Raw genomic sequence first — 18,520 nt, 5'->3', positions numbered from 1 at the left:
GCAACTTCGAGGAAAGGATCAAGCTCGACGAGAGCTTCCGACGAGCGATACGGTGGTGGGGCAACCGCGCGCATCTGACGGCGGGCATGGACTTCCAGACCCCAGCCCACCAGGAGACAGTGACCACGGATGCCTCCCTGGAAGGGTGGGGAGCGCACACCGAAAATCTGCACGCAAGGGGACTTTGGCTCCCGACGGAGAAGGCCCTGCATATCAACGTCCTGGAGCTCCGTGCAGTGTTTTGGGCCCTCAGGTCCTTCCTTCCGTCCCTCAAGGGCAAGGTGGTGAGGATCTTCACCGACAACACCACCACCATGTTTTACATCAGGAAACAGGGCGGAACCAGGTCCCCAGCACTGTCCAAGGAGGCGCAGGACCTGTGGCATTGGGCCGTCGCCCAAAAGATGTTTCTGGTGCCGTTTCATCTGGCAGGGATAAAAAACACCATCGCCGACTCACTCAGCAGGGAGCTGCGCTCGTGCCACGAGTGGGAACTACGGCAGGATCTAGTGGATCGCCTCTTCCGACGGTGGGGCACACCCCAGATCGACCTGTTCGCGACGGCGACGAACACCAAGTGCCGGAGGTTCGCCAGCAGGTTTCCCCAGGCGAGGAGCATGGGCGATGCTTTCTCGTTCCCCTGGGAGGGCCTGTTCCTCTACGCGTTCCCTCCCTTGCCTCTGCTAATCCGGCTCGTCAACCAGCTCAAGAGGTCACGGTGCAGGATGATCCTCGTCGCACCTGCGTGGCCGAGGCAGATATGGTTCCCGGACCTTCTGGACTTGTCAGCGTCCCCGCCAATCAAGCTGCCGGCGGACGCGGATCTACTCTCCAGGGAAGGAGGCGCCATCCTCCACCACGACCCCAAGTCGCTGAACTTGCAGGCCTGGCTCCTGCAGCGCTAGAGTTTGGAGGATACGACATACCGGCCGACTGCAGAGAGGTTCTTGCAAAGGCCAGGGCGTCCTCGACTCTTAAGTGCTACGGACACAAATGGAAGAGGTTCTCTGTCTGGTGCCGCGCACAGAAGATTAACCCTCTACGGATTACGGCTCCCCAAGTACTGCCGTACCTGCTGACGCTGGCCAAGGCTGGGCTGGCACACGCGTCCATCAAGATTCATCTTGCTGCGATCTCCCGATACACCAGAACCACGGGGCGGACGTCCTTGTGGTCTCATCGTCTGGTGAAAGAGTTCATGAAGGGACTATTCAGATCGTTCCCGCCGGTGAAGGCTCCGGCCCCGGCGTGGGAGCTCAACGTGGTGCTGACAAAGCTCATGGGACCTCCATTCGAGCCTTTACACTCGGCCCCGTTGAAGTTTCTGTCGTGGAAAACAGCGTTTCTCGTGGCCATAACCTCCGCACGACGGGTGGGAGAGATCCAGGCCCTTTCCTGCAAGGCTCCGTACTTGACTTTTCACGACACGAGGGTAGTGCTCAGGACCCACCCCTCCTTCATGCCCAAGGTACCGTCGGACTTCCATCTCAACGAACCCTTGGTGTTACCAACCGACCGCTGCCTGGCCGGCCGAGAGCCCATTCCACCAGAGCGATCGCAGCTACCACGGCGTTCCTATCTGGTGTGCCCCTGCTGGACATATGCAGGGCTGCTACGTGGAGGTCGACGCACACCTTCACGAAATTCTACTGCGTCGATCGGGATTCCAGGGAGGAGTCCAGGGTCGGCCAAGCAGTGCTGCGCAACCTGTTCGCCTGAGGTGAGCCTGGTGAGGAGGTAAGATGCTTAATGTTGAGTTTGATGTGATGCTTAATGTTGAGCCTTTGCCACCTCCTGTGGTTGTGCATGTGTGTACTGCTATGTATTCTTTATTCATGAGCATGTGAATCCATGCCAGACCCCATGCTGGAGAAGGAACAAGTTACTTACCTGTAACTGTTGTTCTCCAGCATGGGTCTGGCATGGATTCACATGCGAACCCTCCCGCCTACCCCTCTGCGGCTCTTCACTTGGTCATACTGCCACTTCACGTGCTTCCAAATCTGAAGATGGCTGCCAGAGGCGGGGCTTAGGTAGAGGGCAGTCATTGGCTGTGGTCAGTATGACGCAGAGACCAGTGATTGGTTACTACTACGAAAGACAGATCAGAAACGAAACTGATACTGGTTTTTTCTTTACCGAGGATTCCCAGCCTGACGACGGGGAATATTCATGAGCATGTGAATCCATGCCAGACCCATGCTGGAGAACAACAGTTACAGGTAAGTAACTTGTTCCTTCCTCTCACCCCCTCACGCCCCGCAGCCTCTCACAAAAGACTGTCCCCCAAATGGTTCATGCCCCACCTGAAGACTTTCAAAAGCCAAAATAACTCTCTTGAGTGCAAATGGCGAACATCTAAAACCCCGCACAGCAGATCTACGTGCGCCCGCCACCACTGTAATTACAAATCCGAGATCCGAAAGGCCAAAAAGGCCTACTACAGTAAACGAATCCTGTACTGTCGCAACAGCAGCAAAGAGCTCTACAGGATCATCTCCGAATCCGTGAAACCTTCCTGCACCTCTGCCCTAACCACACCCACGCAAACGTTCTGTGACTCCATCTCACTGCATTTCTACAACACATCGCTAGACAGTATGGCAACCTCTAATACCAAACCTTCTACCCTCACCCCCTACCCCACACCTCCCTCTTCTGACTCCACTGCTCTGAACACTGCAATGCCATCTTTCGACTCTTTCAAACCCCTCTCGAGAGACGAGTTCCTTGATCTACTCTCCGGCAGCAGACCCTCCGGACCCACCTTGAACGCTGTCTGGCCTCTCATCTGAAAGAAATATTCTCCTCCACATGTGCAGGAGAACAAGCACAGTCCATACTAAATGACTCCCGCACCTCTGGCATCTTTCCCGAGGCCTTTAAAATAGCGCATGTCAAACCTCTTCTGAAAAAGGCATCCCTCGACCCCCTTGAGCCTAAGAATTCCACGCTGATTTCCAACACCCGATTCTTGGCAAAACTCATTGACCGTGCTGCATACTCTCAGCGCAACCTTTTCGTAGAATCCAACAACATACTGGACCCGATTACCGTAAGCGTAATCAGGCTTGAGGCCGCGCCATGGAACTGAAACCACTTTGATCTCGATCTGGGATGATCTCATGGTCTCGGCAGACTCGGAAGGCTGTCAGCCGCCTTTGACACCATTAAACATTCTATCCTCCTTGACCGACTCCACTTCCTAGGAATCAGAGACTCAGCACTCAAATGGATTGCCTCATTGCTCAACAACAGGAAACAAATCACTTTTCTTGACCCTTTTCTCTCAACCGTTTGCACCGTGAACACTGGAGTACCACCAGGCGCCTGCCTCGCTGCTCTACCAGGGATCATCTTGGACTTGCGAGAATTGAACAAATTCCTCAGGAAAGACAAGTTCAACAGGGTAACTCTTTCTCAGATCCTCCAGGCCCTCCAGCTTCAGGACTGGTTGGTATCTCTAGACCTTCAGGATGCTTATTTCCATGTGCCAATCCATCCTAAACACAGGAAATACCTGAGGTTCGCAATTGGCAACTCTCACTATCAATTTCGAGTTCTGCCATTTGGGCTGACCTCCGCCCCGAGGGTCTTCACCAAGCTAATGTCGGTAGTGGCGGCAAGTCTAAAGAGGGAAGGGATCCATGTCTACCCCTACCTAGAGGATTGGTTGATCAGAGCAGTATCTTCGGAACAAGCTCAGATCCAGCTAGATTATGTCTGCCACTTCCTTAACTAGCTAGGCTTCTCCCTCAACTTAACGCAGTCACAGATGATACCATCACAAAGACTCCAGTTCATTGGAGCGGTCCTGGACATTTCCCTGGGGAAAGCCTCGCCACCAGAGGTGAGGGCTCAAGATATTCTGCAGATGGTCAACAAGTTTCAAAATGCCCAACGTCTTCCAGCCTTCGACTTTTTGAGGTTGCTAGGCCTCATGGCATCCTGCATCTTCCCAGTGCCAGAGGCTCGCCTGAGAATGAGATCCCTCCAGTAGGCACTAAGAACCCAATGGTCGCAATTCTCAGGAAGAATGTCAGATAGCCTTCAAGTCCCGGACAGAGTGGCTCTAGACCCTCAGTGGTGCACCTGTCGTGAGAACATTTTGAAAAGAGAACAGTTTTGGCAACCATGGCCGGAGATAACAGTAGTCACGGATGCCTCCCCCCGGGGTGGGGAGCCCATGCCAACGACTTGACCATCAGCGGTCGTTGCTCTCCATCGGAGTTCCAGACTACATATCAACCTGTTGGAGCTGAGAGCAATCAGAATAGCGCTGAAAGCTTTTCTGCCAATGTACAGGGGAAAAATGTCCTGATAATGACGGACAACACAGTGGCCATGCACTACCTCAACAAAAGAGGAGGCGTAGAGTCACTGCCGCTGTGCAGAGAAGCAATGCAGCACTGGTTTTGGGCAATTCAAGAAGGAATCTCTCTATCGGCAGTTCACATAGCCGGAGAGAAGAACTTGACGGCAGACACTCTGAGCAGGCAGAGCACATTCTCCCACGAGTGGGATCTAGCTCAGGAAGTCCTTCTAGAGATCTTCGCCCTTTGACGAACCCCTCAAGTGGATCTGTTCACCACCAGCATCAACAGGAAGTGCGATCAGTTCTGTTCAAGGGAATTTCCCCCGAGAGGAGCTCTAGGGGACGCGTTCGTAGTAGACTGGGAGTTTCCACTTCTGTACGCGTTTGCTCCATTCCCTGTCATTCCTCAAATCATCAGGAGGTTGAGAAGATTCCGGAAAACTATGATCCTAATTGCCCCGTATTGGGCCAGGAGAACGTGGTACCTGGACCTTCTGGACATGTCCATCTGCCCTCCAATTCGTCTTCCGCAAATGGAGGATCTTCTCTCGCAGAAGGGAGGTCATGTTCTCCATCCAGACATCAGAACCCTCAACCTTCACGCTTGGTTTCTGAAAGGTTAAGATACAAGGATTCGGATCTCCCGGATAACGTCATGGAGGTGTTGCTTTCAGCTAGAAGGCCAGCAACAAAGACTTTATACCGCTGCCGTTGGAACAAATTCTGCAGCTGGTGTACAGAAAAGAATGTCAAACCCTTCTCATGCAGTACACCAATGGTGTTATCTTTCTTACTCTACTTAGCAAATTCAGGTCTTCAAATTGCTGCCATCAAGGGTTATCTCGCAGCGCTGTCTATCTTTAAGCGCACTCCAGAAGAGCCTTCATATTTCAAATTACCCCTGGTAATCCAATTCCTGAAAGGGTTAACTAATGTTTTTCCCCCAAAGCCTTTTCAATTTCCATTGTGGGACCTAAATCTAGTCTTACATTTTCTGATGGGTACTCCTTTTGAACCACTCCATTCTTGTTCATTAAGGTTTCTCACTCTTAAAACAGTATTCTTAGTGGCTCTTACATCTGCCAGAAGAGTTAGCGAATTACAAGCTCTATCTTGCAAACCTCCTCATACAACCTTTCATAAAGACAAGGTTGTTTTACAAGTGAAGCCTAATTTTCTCCCAAAGGTGGTCTCTGAATTCCACATTACGCAAAAAATAACTTTACCTTCATTCTATCCTCCTCCCCACCCAGGGAAAGAGGAAGAGAGGTTACATAGGCTGGATCCAAGGCGTGCCTTGAGTTTTTATGTCAGCAGAATTGCTAGGATAAGGCAAGCAGACCAACTGTTTGTAGGATATGCAGGACTCAAATTAGGATTGCCAATCACGAAACAAACCATTTCAAGATGGATTATTTTAACCATTCTAGACTGCTACAAATTGGCAAGGAAAGAACCCCCTCAACATCTTAGGTTCATTCAACCAGAGGTATCGCAGCCTCTTCGGCTCTCCAAAGAAGGGTTCCGATTCGAGACATTTGTGGGGCTGCCACATGGTCGTCCGCACATACCTTTACAAGATTTTACAGCCTAGATTCCTCCTCTAGCCAGGATACAAGATTTGGGAAAGCTGTGTTACATTCTGTACATTCTTAAAGGGAAATATTCCAATTTTACTCCCACCTCCTTTTTACATCACTGCTATAGGAGTCTATCAAAGATAAGGAATACGTCGGAGGACACAATCCCTTTGAAGAACAAGTTACTTCTTACCTTGTAATGTTCTTTCGATGGGATGTTCCTCTGATGTATTCCTTATCGCCCCTCCCATCCATCCCCGCAGTAAAACTTCCCTTGTAGTTGCAGCTTACGCTCCAATTCATGCACAGCTAATTTTAAGCTTCAAAACGGAACTGAGCAACGGACGCTGCGCGAGTCTATTTATACGCACAATGACGTTGGCGCAGACACGGAGGCTGTCGAGGGACACCAACTCGGGGGACGTCGATGCGCAGCTCCCTCTACTGAAAAAATTTCCGAGGCTAGCAAGCTGGAATGGATAACATCAAAGATAAGGAATACGTCGGAGGAACATCCCATGGAAAGAACGTTACAAGGTAACAAGTAACTTGTTCTTCTTTACTAAATAATAAGCAAAAAGGCTTATGTCGCCTTATTCTAAAGGATATTCCCTACCTAACTAAGGAAAACTCGGGTGCTCGTCATCAGGGTGGTTGTCCAAGTGAAAAAGTCCTGTCCTCTATTCAAAACTACCTAACTCTAGCCCTACCACTATAGACACAAACAACCTAAAGGATGCCAGGAGAATAACTCCTGGTTCACTGGAATCCACGTTGGTGATTATGTTTAAAATGTCTTTACCAAGAGTTAATTATCCACAAGAATGTAAAATACCAGGAAGATGACTCCCTCCTCCTGGTCATAAAGATACAATATCCTTGGCAACCATTGCCCTAATGTCTGAATCAACAAAACTGTATTTGGTGACCAGAAGAATGAATCCCTTATCCTGGTTCACTTGGCTTTTGATGACAATATTTCTTAACAGTTATTATTAAGCTTTGAATTTCTCTCCAGACTTTTTCCAGAGTTAATTTAAATGTTCCTGCTTCACCATGCTTAATGTTACCATAAGTAGTGTTGTGAAGGAGACTACTCACAACTCTTTGGTTTTCTTTGTCAGAATCCATGAGACGAGGGAGATCACTCCCGAGGCATTGATCAGCTTTGCCACAATTATTGAGGCAAGGGCGATCACACCCGATGCTTATTTCACTTTGCTTCCTCTTACAAGTACTGCGACAAGGGAGATCACTTCTGATGCTTTGGTCAACTTTAGAACAATTGCACAGATGAGGGAGACCACACCTGATGCTTTGATCAGCTTTGCAAGAATTACTGAGACGAAAGAGATAAATCCCAATGCTTTGATCAGCTTTGCAAGAATTACTGATAAGAGGGAGATCACTCCCAATGCGTTGATCAACTTTGCAAAAATTACTGACACGAGAGAGATCACTCTCAAAGCATTTGTTATTCTCCCCCAACCTCCTACCGGGACTACAGTGGTCCCTGTTTCCTCTTTCTTCCAGGGATCACGTCACTGGTTCTTCCTGAGACATTGGGACTGCTCTTCTGCACTTGTTGTTCATCACCATCCTTTCCTCGCCTCTCTCTACCCCATTTTGGTTCTGCAGGGCCTCCGGTTTCTCCAGCACTGGATCTTTCATAGATTCAGATGCTTCAATATTCCCTGTCATCAGACCGGGAATCCTCAGTGATTTAAAATAATTATTAATAATTAAATATATGCATTATTTCCATAGAAAAAATGAATGGAAATTGTCCATTATGCCCACTGAGGCATTCACTTGTGTAGTCCCTCCACCTCCCTTTGGTCCTTTATGACCCTAACCAATGAGGTGGCAGGGCTTCAGCTCGGCCCCAGGCAGCCAGCTTCAGATTTTTCACTGCAGTCTAACAGACAGAGGGAATCCTCCAGCTGTCTGAGCTTTTCGTTTTTCTAACCTTTGCTGTTTCAAGCTATTTTTCAAAATATATCCTATTTTGTTCTCCTGATCAAGTACTACTGGTTGTGTGTTTCTGGGACCATAAAACACAAAATTTCGACCTATTTTCGTTGATTGAAAGACCACTTCACACCATGGCTGAAGAGATACCAACTGCCAAAAAGCCTTCCCTGTTCAGGGACTGCACCAGATGCAAGAAGAAACTTGTTTATATCAGGGACCCTCGTGAGCAGTGTATCTACTGCCTATACCCTCATGACGTCCACAAGTGTGATATTTGCAAGACCTAACCAACAAAACCTTGCAGGACAGGCACAGGAGACTTTTACTACACCTCGAGTCTAAGTGGCACTCTTCTGATGAGGAATCTGTCAAGACAGCCCCTGTTCCATCTATAAAACCATCTGAGAGGAAAACCTCAAAGAGAAGGGCCTCTTCAGTGGAAAGGAGCGCTTCCCCATCTTATAAAAGCAAATGAAAGGTGGAAATGACTTCACTAACATCTTCCTTGAGCTCTGGGGACCAGAAAAAAACATCATTTTGAGGAAAGAACTACCTCTAAAGGTACAGAGGTGTTTTCTAAAGATTCATCGGGGGGGGTAATCATCCACGAAACTGTCGTCTACGAGCGGCACCAGTGATATGGGCTCATCGACGACCAGACCAGACCGTCGTCAAAGCCAAAGACATCCACAACGACTCTTCAAACCTCGTCATCGACGAGTAAGTCCTTGTCATCGAAATCGACATCCATGGAGCAATCGTCGACGAAGGAAACTCATCATTCGTCGATGAAGCAATCAGCATCGTCGACGAAACCGTCGACAAAACTACCAACTCCCACTTCGACAGATAAAAACAAGCCTTAGACGCCGTCCACGAACATCCCCGATATGCTGTCCAATGAGAATAACACAGATAAACCAATTGGCACGACCCATTACACTCCAGAGGTCCACGAGGAACCAATAATAACACAGTTGTCTTCCTTAAGAGAGATGGCATAACTGCCAGACATCATTTTATAAGAAGATTTTCCTGACACCGAATTCATGCGTGACCAACCTATTTGAGTGGATTGTGTCCTCCAACGTATTCCTCATCTTAGATGTATTCCATCCAGCTTTAGATGCTTTGGAAAAAAAATGTTGGCAGAGGGGGCCTGTGCGTCGATGTCGTTGAGTCGATGGTCCCTCGAAGGCCTCCGTCGAGGGTGACGTCATCGGGTATACAAGTAGCACGCGCGGTGCCGTTGGCCTCAGTTCCGTTTTTCCGTGGTGCATATTGCTTCGGAGATACGGCGCGCCTCGAGTTCTGTGATGCAGTAAATACTGAAGAATATTCGATATGTCCTCGTCATCGACTCCCCGCGATCAGGTTTCAAAAAGTGTAAATCCTGCGGTTCGAAAATGTCCATCACGGACCTGCACCGAGAATGTCTGTGGTGTCTCGGGGAAGGCCACGACATGGAGGCCTGTGCAAAGTGTCAGGCGATGACAGGGAAGGCCTTGCGAGAGAGGAAGGGAAAACTGCAGGTAGGTCGTAAATCCGACCAAAAAGCCTCTAGCATCGAGTCGAGGTCCCGTGAGGAGAAGTCTCCTTGACGCGAAAGGCATCAGTCAATGTCCCAAAGCGATTCCCATCGCTCTTCGTCTTCGATGAAAAAATCCAAGAAAAGATGCCACAGGTCCCCCTACACCTTGTCCTTGGACGAATTCCCAAAAAGGTTGAAATGCCCCACAAAACATTCTTCCTCCGAAGAGTGGGAAGCATTCAGGGTGAAAATCATGGAGGTGTTTGAGAGAGCAAAGCCTCGGTATGCGCCTTCTTCGGAAGGCGGCCGGGAGCGTTATTGCTCTGACACTCACGCGCCCTCGAGCCCGGATGATCGAAGAGTGAATAAATCCCTTACTTCAAAATACCGTCCTGCCAGTAGCGACCCCGGCTATCTGTCTAAATAGCGGCGGATTACACACCAGAAGGCGACAAAAGGGAAGGATCCCTAGCCATTGTTAGAGATGGAAAGGAGGCCATGCAGGAATCCCTTCAATCTGGATTGGACACTGCAGATAGTGTGAGCAGGACCATGGGTACTAGTACGGTAATATGCAGATTTGCGTGGTTACTGAAGTCGGGTTTCGCACCAGCCGTGCAGAACCGCCTTCTGAACATGCCCTTTGACGGGTCTCACCTTTTTGGCAGCAAGGCTGACGAGAGCCTTGAGAGGTTGCAGACCTCAAAAGTCTTTAGGAGCTGCTATTAGGCAACCTCAGCCTTTTCATGCGCCAGGACAATCTTGGATGGGACGATCTTATTGTTACTACTCCTCATATGGAAAGGCGAGAGGAATGGTCATTCAAAGGGGCCAAAGAAAGGCCACTCTCAGTGGACGAGGAAAACGTGCAAAGCCAACTCCAGCTGCAGTCTCTTTGCCATCAGCGGCTGCAGCAACCACCATAAAACCGCTTTGAGGACTTCCATCACAAGACACCAGTGGGAGGCAGGCTGTCGCAGAATCTGCAAGAATGGCGAGCCATTACTTCAGATGTTTGGGCTCTAGAAATAATAGCCTATGGTTACTGCCTTCCTTTTCTAACACAACCTCAAAGCAATCCACCAGGGAGACACCTTTTGAAGTTTTCAGACCCGCTCCTGCAGCAGGAAGTTCTAACCCTGCTGGCGAAAGGTGCTATAGGACCAGTACCTGTAGCGGAGAGAAACAAGGGATGGTACTCCCCTTATTTTTTGATCCCCAAAAAGGACGGAGGACCGAGACCCATCTTGGACTTAAGAGGCTTGAACAAGCTCCTCAGGAAGGACAAGTTCAAGATGGTTACTCTTTTTCAGATCTTTCAGGCCCTGCAACTTCAGGATTGGTTGGTGTCATTGGACCTCACGGATGCTTATTTTCATGTGCTAATTCACCTCAAGCATAGAAAATACCTGAGGTTTGTAGGTGGCGACTCACACTATTAGTTTTGAGTCCTGCCATTCGGATTGACCTCCGCCCCAAGGGTCTTCACCAAGTTAATGGTAGTGGTGGCAGCGCACCTCGGGAGATGGGACGATTGGTTGATCAGGGCACGTTCTGGCGAACAACCACTAGATCATTTAAAAGTCACCTGCCACTTCCTCCACAGACTGGGCTTCTCCCTCAATTTCAAGAAGTCGCAAATGACACCTTCCCAACAGCTCCAGTACATATTATTAGACACATCCTTGGGAAAGAGCTCGCCTCCCAAGTCGAGGGCTCAAGACATTCTTCAGATGGGTTCCAAATTTCAAAATGCCCAAACTCTCCAGGCCTATGACTTCTTAAGGTTGCTTGGCCTCATGGCTTCCTGCATCCTCCTAGTGCCAGAAGCACTCCTGAGGATGAGATCCCTTCAATGGGCTCTAAAGACTCAATGGTCCCGTCCCAGTTCTCAGATCAAATGCCGGATTTTCTTCAGATTCCGAACAAGGTTCAGCAGGATCTTCTTTGGTGGACTTGCACAGAGAATATTCCTAAAAGGAGAACAATTTTGTCAACCATGGCCAGAGATTACAGTAGTGACGGATGCCTCACTCATGGGGTGGGAAGCTCATGCCAACGATCTGACAATCAGCGGTCGCTGGTCTCCATCGGAGTCCAAACTACACATCAACCTTTTAGAGCTGAGAGAAATCAGACTAGCGCTGAAGGCTTTTCTACCATCTGTCAGAGGAAAAAATGTCCTGATAATGACGGACAACACAGTGGCCATGCATTATCTAAACAAAAGAGGAGGTGTAGGGTCACTACCTCTGTGCAGAGAGGTAATGCAGCTCTGGTATTAGGCAATACAAGAAGGAATTTCCTCAACAGCAGTTCATCTAGCCGGGGAGGAGAATATGACGGCGGATGCTCTGAGCAGGCAGAGCATGGTGTCCCACCAGTGGGAACTGGCTCAGGAAGTCATTCAAGAGATCTTCGCCCTTTGGGGAACCCCTCCAGTAGACCTATTTGAGACCGGAATCAACCGGAAATGCGAAAGGTATTGCTCAAGGGAATTTCCCCCGAGAGGAGCCCTAGGGGACGCGTTCGTGGTGGAGTGGAACTTCCCACTATTATATGCGTTCCCTCCGATTCCCGTCATTCCTCAGGTCATCAGGAGACTGAGACGGTTCGGAAACTGCATGATCCTAATTGCCCCGGATTGGGCCAGGAGAACGTGGTACCCGCACCTTCTAGACATGTCCATCTGTCCCCCGTTACGTCTTCCTCAGAGAGAGGACCTGCTCTCACAAATGGAGGGCCAGGTTCTCCATCCAGAGTTCAATATTCTCAACATTCACGCTTGGTATCTGAAAGGCTGAGATACAATGATTGGGACCTTCCAGATGACGTCATGGAGGTGTTGCTTTTTGCAGGAAGACCAGCAACAAAATCTCTATACCGTTGCCGTTGGAAAAAGTTTTGCAAATGGTGCAGAGAAAAGAATGTTGATCCTTTTCTATGTTCTATTCTGGAAGTACTGTCTTTCCTCTTGTCCCTATCACATAGAGGTCTAAATGTTGGGACCATTAAAGGTTATCTTGCAGTGCTTTCCATCTTCAAGCGCTCGTCGGAAGAATGCTCCTATTTCAAAATTCCTTTAGTAGTACAATTCTTAAAAGGACTCACCAATGTGTTTCCTGCTTACCCTTTCCAAGTACCAATTTGAGATCTTAATCTGGTTCTAACATTCTTAATGTGTGCCCCTTTTGAACCATTGCACACTTGTCCATTAAGATTACTAACATGGAAAACTGCTTTCCTAGTTGCTTTAACATCTGCAAGAAGAATGAGCGAATTGCAGGCACTGTCTTCTGGGCCACCCTATACTGTGTTCCATAGGGACAGAGTGGTATTAAGGGTTAAAACCTCATTTTTACCTAAAGCTGTGTCAGATTTTCATTTAAATCAGAAAATTCTTCTACCTGCATTCTATCCTCCACCTCATCCTAGTAAGGAAGAGGAAAGATTGCACAGGTTTAATCCGAGAAGAGCTCTAAGCTTTTACATTTCTAGGCTTTCCAAGCTTAGAGTGGCTAATCAACTTTTCAATGGCTACACCGGAAGGAAATTGGGTCAATCGGTGTCAAAACAAACCATATCACGTTGGACTGTGCTTTGCATTTCAGAATGCTACAGATTAGGGGAGAAAGACCCACCAGAAGGCTTAAGGGCCCATTCCATCAGAGGCATCGCCTCTTCGACAACCCTTCAAAGAGGTGTTCCCATAAAATCCATTTGTGAAGCAGCAACTTGGTCATCGCTGCATACTTTTTCAAAATTCTATAGTCTGGATGCTTCCCAGACTAAGGAGCTGAATTTTGGTAAAGCAGTACTATATTCAGCCATTTAAGGGCATCAAAAAATCTACTCCCTCCTCCAGAGAATTGTCCATACTTCTTTGGGAGTCTATCTAAGATGAGGACTACGTTGGAGGACACAATCCACTCGAAGAACAAGTTACTTACCAATTCGTAACGTTCTTTCGATTGGATGTTCCTCTAACGTATTCCTCTTCGCCCTCCCATCCTACCCCTCTGTAGATTTTCCGGGTTATTGCCCCTTCAACTCTCGCAAGACTAATACCTGACTACCGGCACAATCTACACAGTAGAACAAGAGTGAGGGGAAAAACAGAACTGAGGCCAACGGGCGCCACGCATGCTACTTGTATACCCGATGACGTCACCCTCGACGTTGGCTTTCGATGGACCATAGACTCAACGACATCGACGCACGGGCACCCCCTGCCGAATTTTTTTTACAAAGCAGCTAAAGCTGGATGGAATACATCTAAGATGAGGAATATGTTGGAGGAACATCCAATCGAAAGAACATTACCAGTTTGGTAAGTAACTTGTTCTTCTCACCCCTAAGGAGTATAGTCCACGCTGCCACCCCACTATGAATGAGTCCGCAGATCCATACGACCCAGCACTCATGGGGTCAGGGCAAAGAATTATTGACAAATTCAACAGGCGCCAGGGACAGAGGAATTTGTCTTCTACCCCGAGGGATGCAAGATCTCCTACGAGAGACAAATCGCCTCATCATAGCATGCCGAGAAGCTCTCCGCCCAAGAGCAGACCTCAAAAAAGGCTGCGTTCACCGGAACCTCCTTGCCGATCTAGGAGCAGGAAACGCAGTGCTTCACCGACAAGAGTCTCTCCACCAAGGTCTTCGCCTAGACCAAGACCACGCTCATCTACTTCTTCTCAGACCCTGAAGAAGCGGAGATTACTCACGACCCAGAGACACAAAGCGAATGGGACGATTACATAATAGAGAAACCCAGGAAAAGGGATTCTCCAGGAGAGATTTCGCCACCTGACGATTTGGTATCGTTCCATACAATTATCGGCAAGGCGGCCGATCTTTTCAATTTACAAGTTACGTCAGAAGAAAAGAAGTTTATATGAACATAGGGATAAGCGTAGAAGAACAATCACCACTAGCCCTCTTTTATATACCATATGGGACTCAGGAGCAAAGATATTATTTACACCTCTGTCCACATCTGTTCTCGTCTCGCGGCCAGAAAAGAAATACAAAGCACCGGACACAGCGCTACTATGCCTAAGAGGGCATACAAAGCCGGATTCCGTAATCACAGTGTCAGCCAGAAAGAAACTGGCGAACCCGTCATCTCCTTTGTCAGCCCCACCTGACAAGGAAGGGCGAAAATTAGAAGCTATGCCCAGGAAAGTATCTTCGTCAGCTTCTCTTACCATCAGGGCGGCCAGAGCTCTGGCCATGACAGCGCACCTTTACCGTGAACTATGGCTTTGCATGTCTAAGCTATCCAAACACCTACAAGCGGAATTTCAAGAAGAGACAACGGCAATCATATTGTACGGTGAAGCTACATCCGATCATATGTTTGACGCAGCAGTAGACGAAGCAGAATCAGGTTTTGATCAAATGGCCCATGGTACGGTCCTAAGAAGGCAAGCCTGTATGAAAGCAACAAACTTCAGACAAGAGGTCCAACCTCAAATACTGGATATGCCCTTTGATGGACACAATCTTTGGCAAGAAGATTGAGATGGCCAACAAAGGAATTAAAGTGAACATTGATACAGCTCAAGCTATCAGCTCTATTAAGGACAAGGACAGGGAACACAGTTCCTTTCGATCCTGTCGAGGATCATTATACAAGTACAGAGGTTTTAACCATCCATCCTACAGTCACGGGGCAATACCTTTCAAGATAACAGATATCATCAGTCGACAGCCAGGTACAACCAAAGGGGGAGACGTGGCTCTATCCAGGCCAAAACACAAAACAAATAAAACTGACAACTCATATCTTCCCCACCCACTACACACCCCTGTGGGGAGAATAAAAAGGCTCTATTACCATCACTGGTAGAGGATAACATCGGACAAATGGGTGCTGCAAGTGATTCGCGAGGGTCGCACTATCGAATTTCTGGACCAACTCCCATCCCTTTCTCCCATTCCACGCAAGCTACACCTCATAAAACAATGGAAATTCGCAAGTTGCTTCAGAAAACAGCCATAGAACCGGTTCCAGAAAAACAAATGGGAAGAGGCTTCTACTCTCGTTTTTTCCTAGGGAGAAAAAAGAACGGCCAGTGGAGACCAATATTGGATTCAAGGGCGCTAAACAAATTCATCACGCGCATCAGATTCAAGATGACATCACTACAAAAAGTCCTCCCATTGTTAAATAAACATGACTTCCTAGCCACCCTGGACTTGGAAGACGCCTACTTTCATATTCCCATCCACCCCGCTCACAGGAGGTTCCTCAGATTTGCAATAGAGAAGTCACATTTTCAATTCTGTGTTCTCCCATTCGGGCTAAGGTCAGCACCAAGAGTCCTTATCAAGTGCCTGGCACCGGTGGCAGCAAAACTCAGACGAACAGGAACAGAGGTTTATCCATACCTAGACGACTGGTTAATAAAGGCAAGCTCATTCAAACTCGCAACCTCGCCGGTCATAAAAACAATGAACCTTCTGAAGGGGCAAGGTTTCTCAATAAACTAAGCCAAATCCTGTCCAATACCTGACAAGACGGGGCTCTTCTTGGGAGCAGAACTCAACACCAGCATACCCAGGCTACGGCCTTCAGCAGACAGAAGTATCAGCAATACTTCAACTGAACTCATGGTCCGAGACAACGTAACAGCCACGGTACACTCTTTCAAATCACCTCGGGGCATGATGTCCTCATGTATATTTCTCATACCAAATTGCAGAGTTTGCCAATACAAGAGACCCTGGAAAGCCAATGGAGACAAGCACTCGGTTCATGGCTAGATATCATCTAGCTTCCAGCAACCTTACACAACGCACTCCAATGGTGGAGCACACCTCAAAATAGGTCCCAGGGAATGCCTTTCCAAGCTCCGACATCAACATTTCTCTTCAGAACAGATGCATCGCTAGCAAGCAGGTGGGCACACCTGGCAGATCTGCAAACAAAGGCCATGTGGTCAGGCCAGGAGTCCCAACTACATATCAATGTTCTAGAACTCAGAGCAATACACTATGCACTGAAAGCCTTACGGCCTGTACTAGCAGGGCAGGTAGTAACGATCCAGATGGACAACACCACCTCCATGCATTATACCAACAAGCAGGGAGGCAAGAGATCAGAGATGTTGTCCCAGGGGGCACAGAGGCTATGGACCTGGGCACTACAGCACAAAGTTCAGATCAAAGCAGGACATCTGCCGGGAGTGGACAATGTCTTAGCAGACAAGGTGAGCAGAGACTACACAACATCCCACGAATGGGAACTGGATGAAGCAGAAGCTCAACGGATATTCCACGAGTGGGGACATCCGGAGATCGACCTCTTTGCCACCAAGGGCAGCAAGAAATGTCACCTGTTCGCCTCCAGATATCCAGAACATCTGTCCCTAGGGGATGCATTCTAAGTAGACTGGACAGGCAAGTTTTTGTATGCTTTGCCGCCAATTCCTCTGATAGCATGAGTACTTCGCAGATTGAAGGAACAAACATGCAGAATGATACTAATAGCACAGGAATGGGCACGTCAAGTTTGGAATCCAACCATCTGGCAGTTGTCACAGTGGCCCCCGATTCAGCTCAGAGTTCACCAGAACCTTTTGACACAGCAGAATCACAAGGTTCTCCACCACAACCCTACGAGTCTGTCGCTCAAGTCATGGTTCCTGAGCAGTGAAAACTAGCAAATGTGACACTTCCTCCAGAATGCTGGGACATAATCAAGGCCTCTAGCGCTCCGTCCTCACAGTCCACATACATCTCGAAATTGACTCGTTTCACCAAATGGTGTGAGACCTCACTGGTGAACCCACTCACTACATCAGTGCAACAAGTGCTACCATACCTCTTACACCTAGCTAAAGCGAGGCAATCCCTGGCTTCCATTATGGTGCATATATCCTCTAAATCGGCCTACACGACAAATCCAAATCAACCATCTTTACTCACTAACACGGCCATTAAAATATTTCTTGAAGGGGGGTTGCTGCGTACTTTTCCACCAACACCGGTGTCGGTTCCTTCTTGGAGCCTGAACACGATCCTGGCAGCACTCGTGGAATCACCATATGAGCCCATACATAGGTGTGACATGAAATTTAGATCCTGGAAAGCTGCCTTCCTAGTAGCCATCACGTCAGCCAGGAGGATCAGAAAACTGCAAGCTCTTTCATAAGAACCTCCATTCACCATGTTCCAAAGGGACTGTGTCATCCTTAAAAGGTATCCTAAATTCCTACCCAAGGTGCTGTGAGAAATGTCACTCTCGGAGCGTATCGTGCTTCCAACCTTTTTCATGAAACACATGTCTAATGCAGAGAGAACACTGCACTCGCTAGATGTAGCACGAGTTCTCAAATTTTACATACAAAGGAGCAAGGAGTTTCGCTCCTCTACAAGGCTTTTCATAGCATTCTCTGGTCGCACAAAAGGACAACATATCTCGCAACAGAGTATCGCACGTTGGATGACTCAATGCATTAGTCACTGTCATCAGTCTAAAGGCGATCCACTCGCCAGACCTCCTTCAGCTCACTCCACCAGGGGAAGAGCAGCTTCAGTCACGTTTCACGCAGGAGTACCGATAACAGACATCCGCAGAGCCGTGACTTAGAGCACACTGCACACATTACTGCTTGGCTGAAGATGCCAACAAGGAATCAGAGGTTGGACAGGTGGTCCTCCGCCACCTCTTTGTGTAAGGTAGGAGCAGCCTTTTCCTGCCTTTCCCTAGTAAATGTGACCTATTTGAGTTGCTCTATGCTATGTTCACTGACGACTACCTTCAGGATGTCTAGTAATACTTAACTCCTTGGTATTCTATTCAAGCATCCGAATCTATGAAAGATCCAATGCTGGAGAAGTCTTAGTTACTTACCTGTAACTGTATTTCTCCAGCATTGGTATCTTTCATAGATTCACATGCGCCCACCGGCTTTCCCTGAAGGCTGCTCCAAGGCCATGCAGTCATCATACATGTACTCTACTCACGGCTCAAAATCTGAAGATGGCTTCCGTGCGGCGCAGCATAAGCCCTGCCACCTCATTGGTTAGGGTCATAAAGGACCAAAGTGAGGTGGAGGGACTACACAAGTGAATGCCTCATTGGGCATAATGGACAATCTCCATAATTTT

The 18,520-nt window shown here is 48.3% G+C and overlaps 1 protein-coding gene across 1 annotated transcript in view; it reads right to left on the bottom strand.

Moving 5' to 3' along the window:
- RSPO1 (R-spondin 1) overlaps positions 1–18,520 on the bottom strand; it is an 829,344-nt gene that overhangs the window by 443,275 nt on the left and 367,549 nt on the right. The window lies entirely within an intron of this gene.

Source organism: Ambystoma mexicanum, chromosome 11, assembly GCF_040938575.1.
Source record: "Ambystoma mexicanum isolate Mex_15411 chromosome 11, UKY_AmexF1_1, whole genome shotgun sequence".
NCBI classification, from domain to species: Eukaryota; Metazoa; Chordata; class Amphibia; order Caudata; family Ambystomatidae; genus Ambystoma; species Ambystoma mexicanum.
This window is presented reverse-complemented; position numbering and strand designations above follow the sequence as displayed.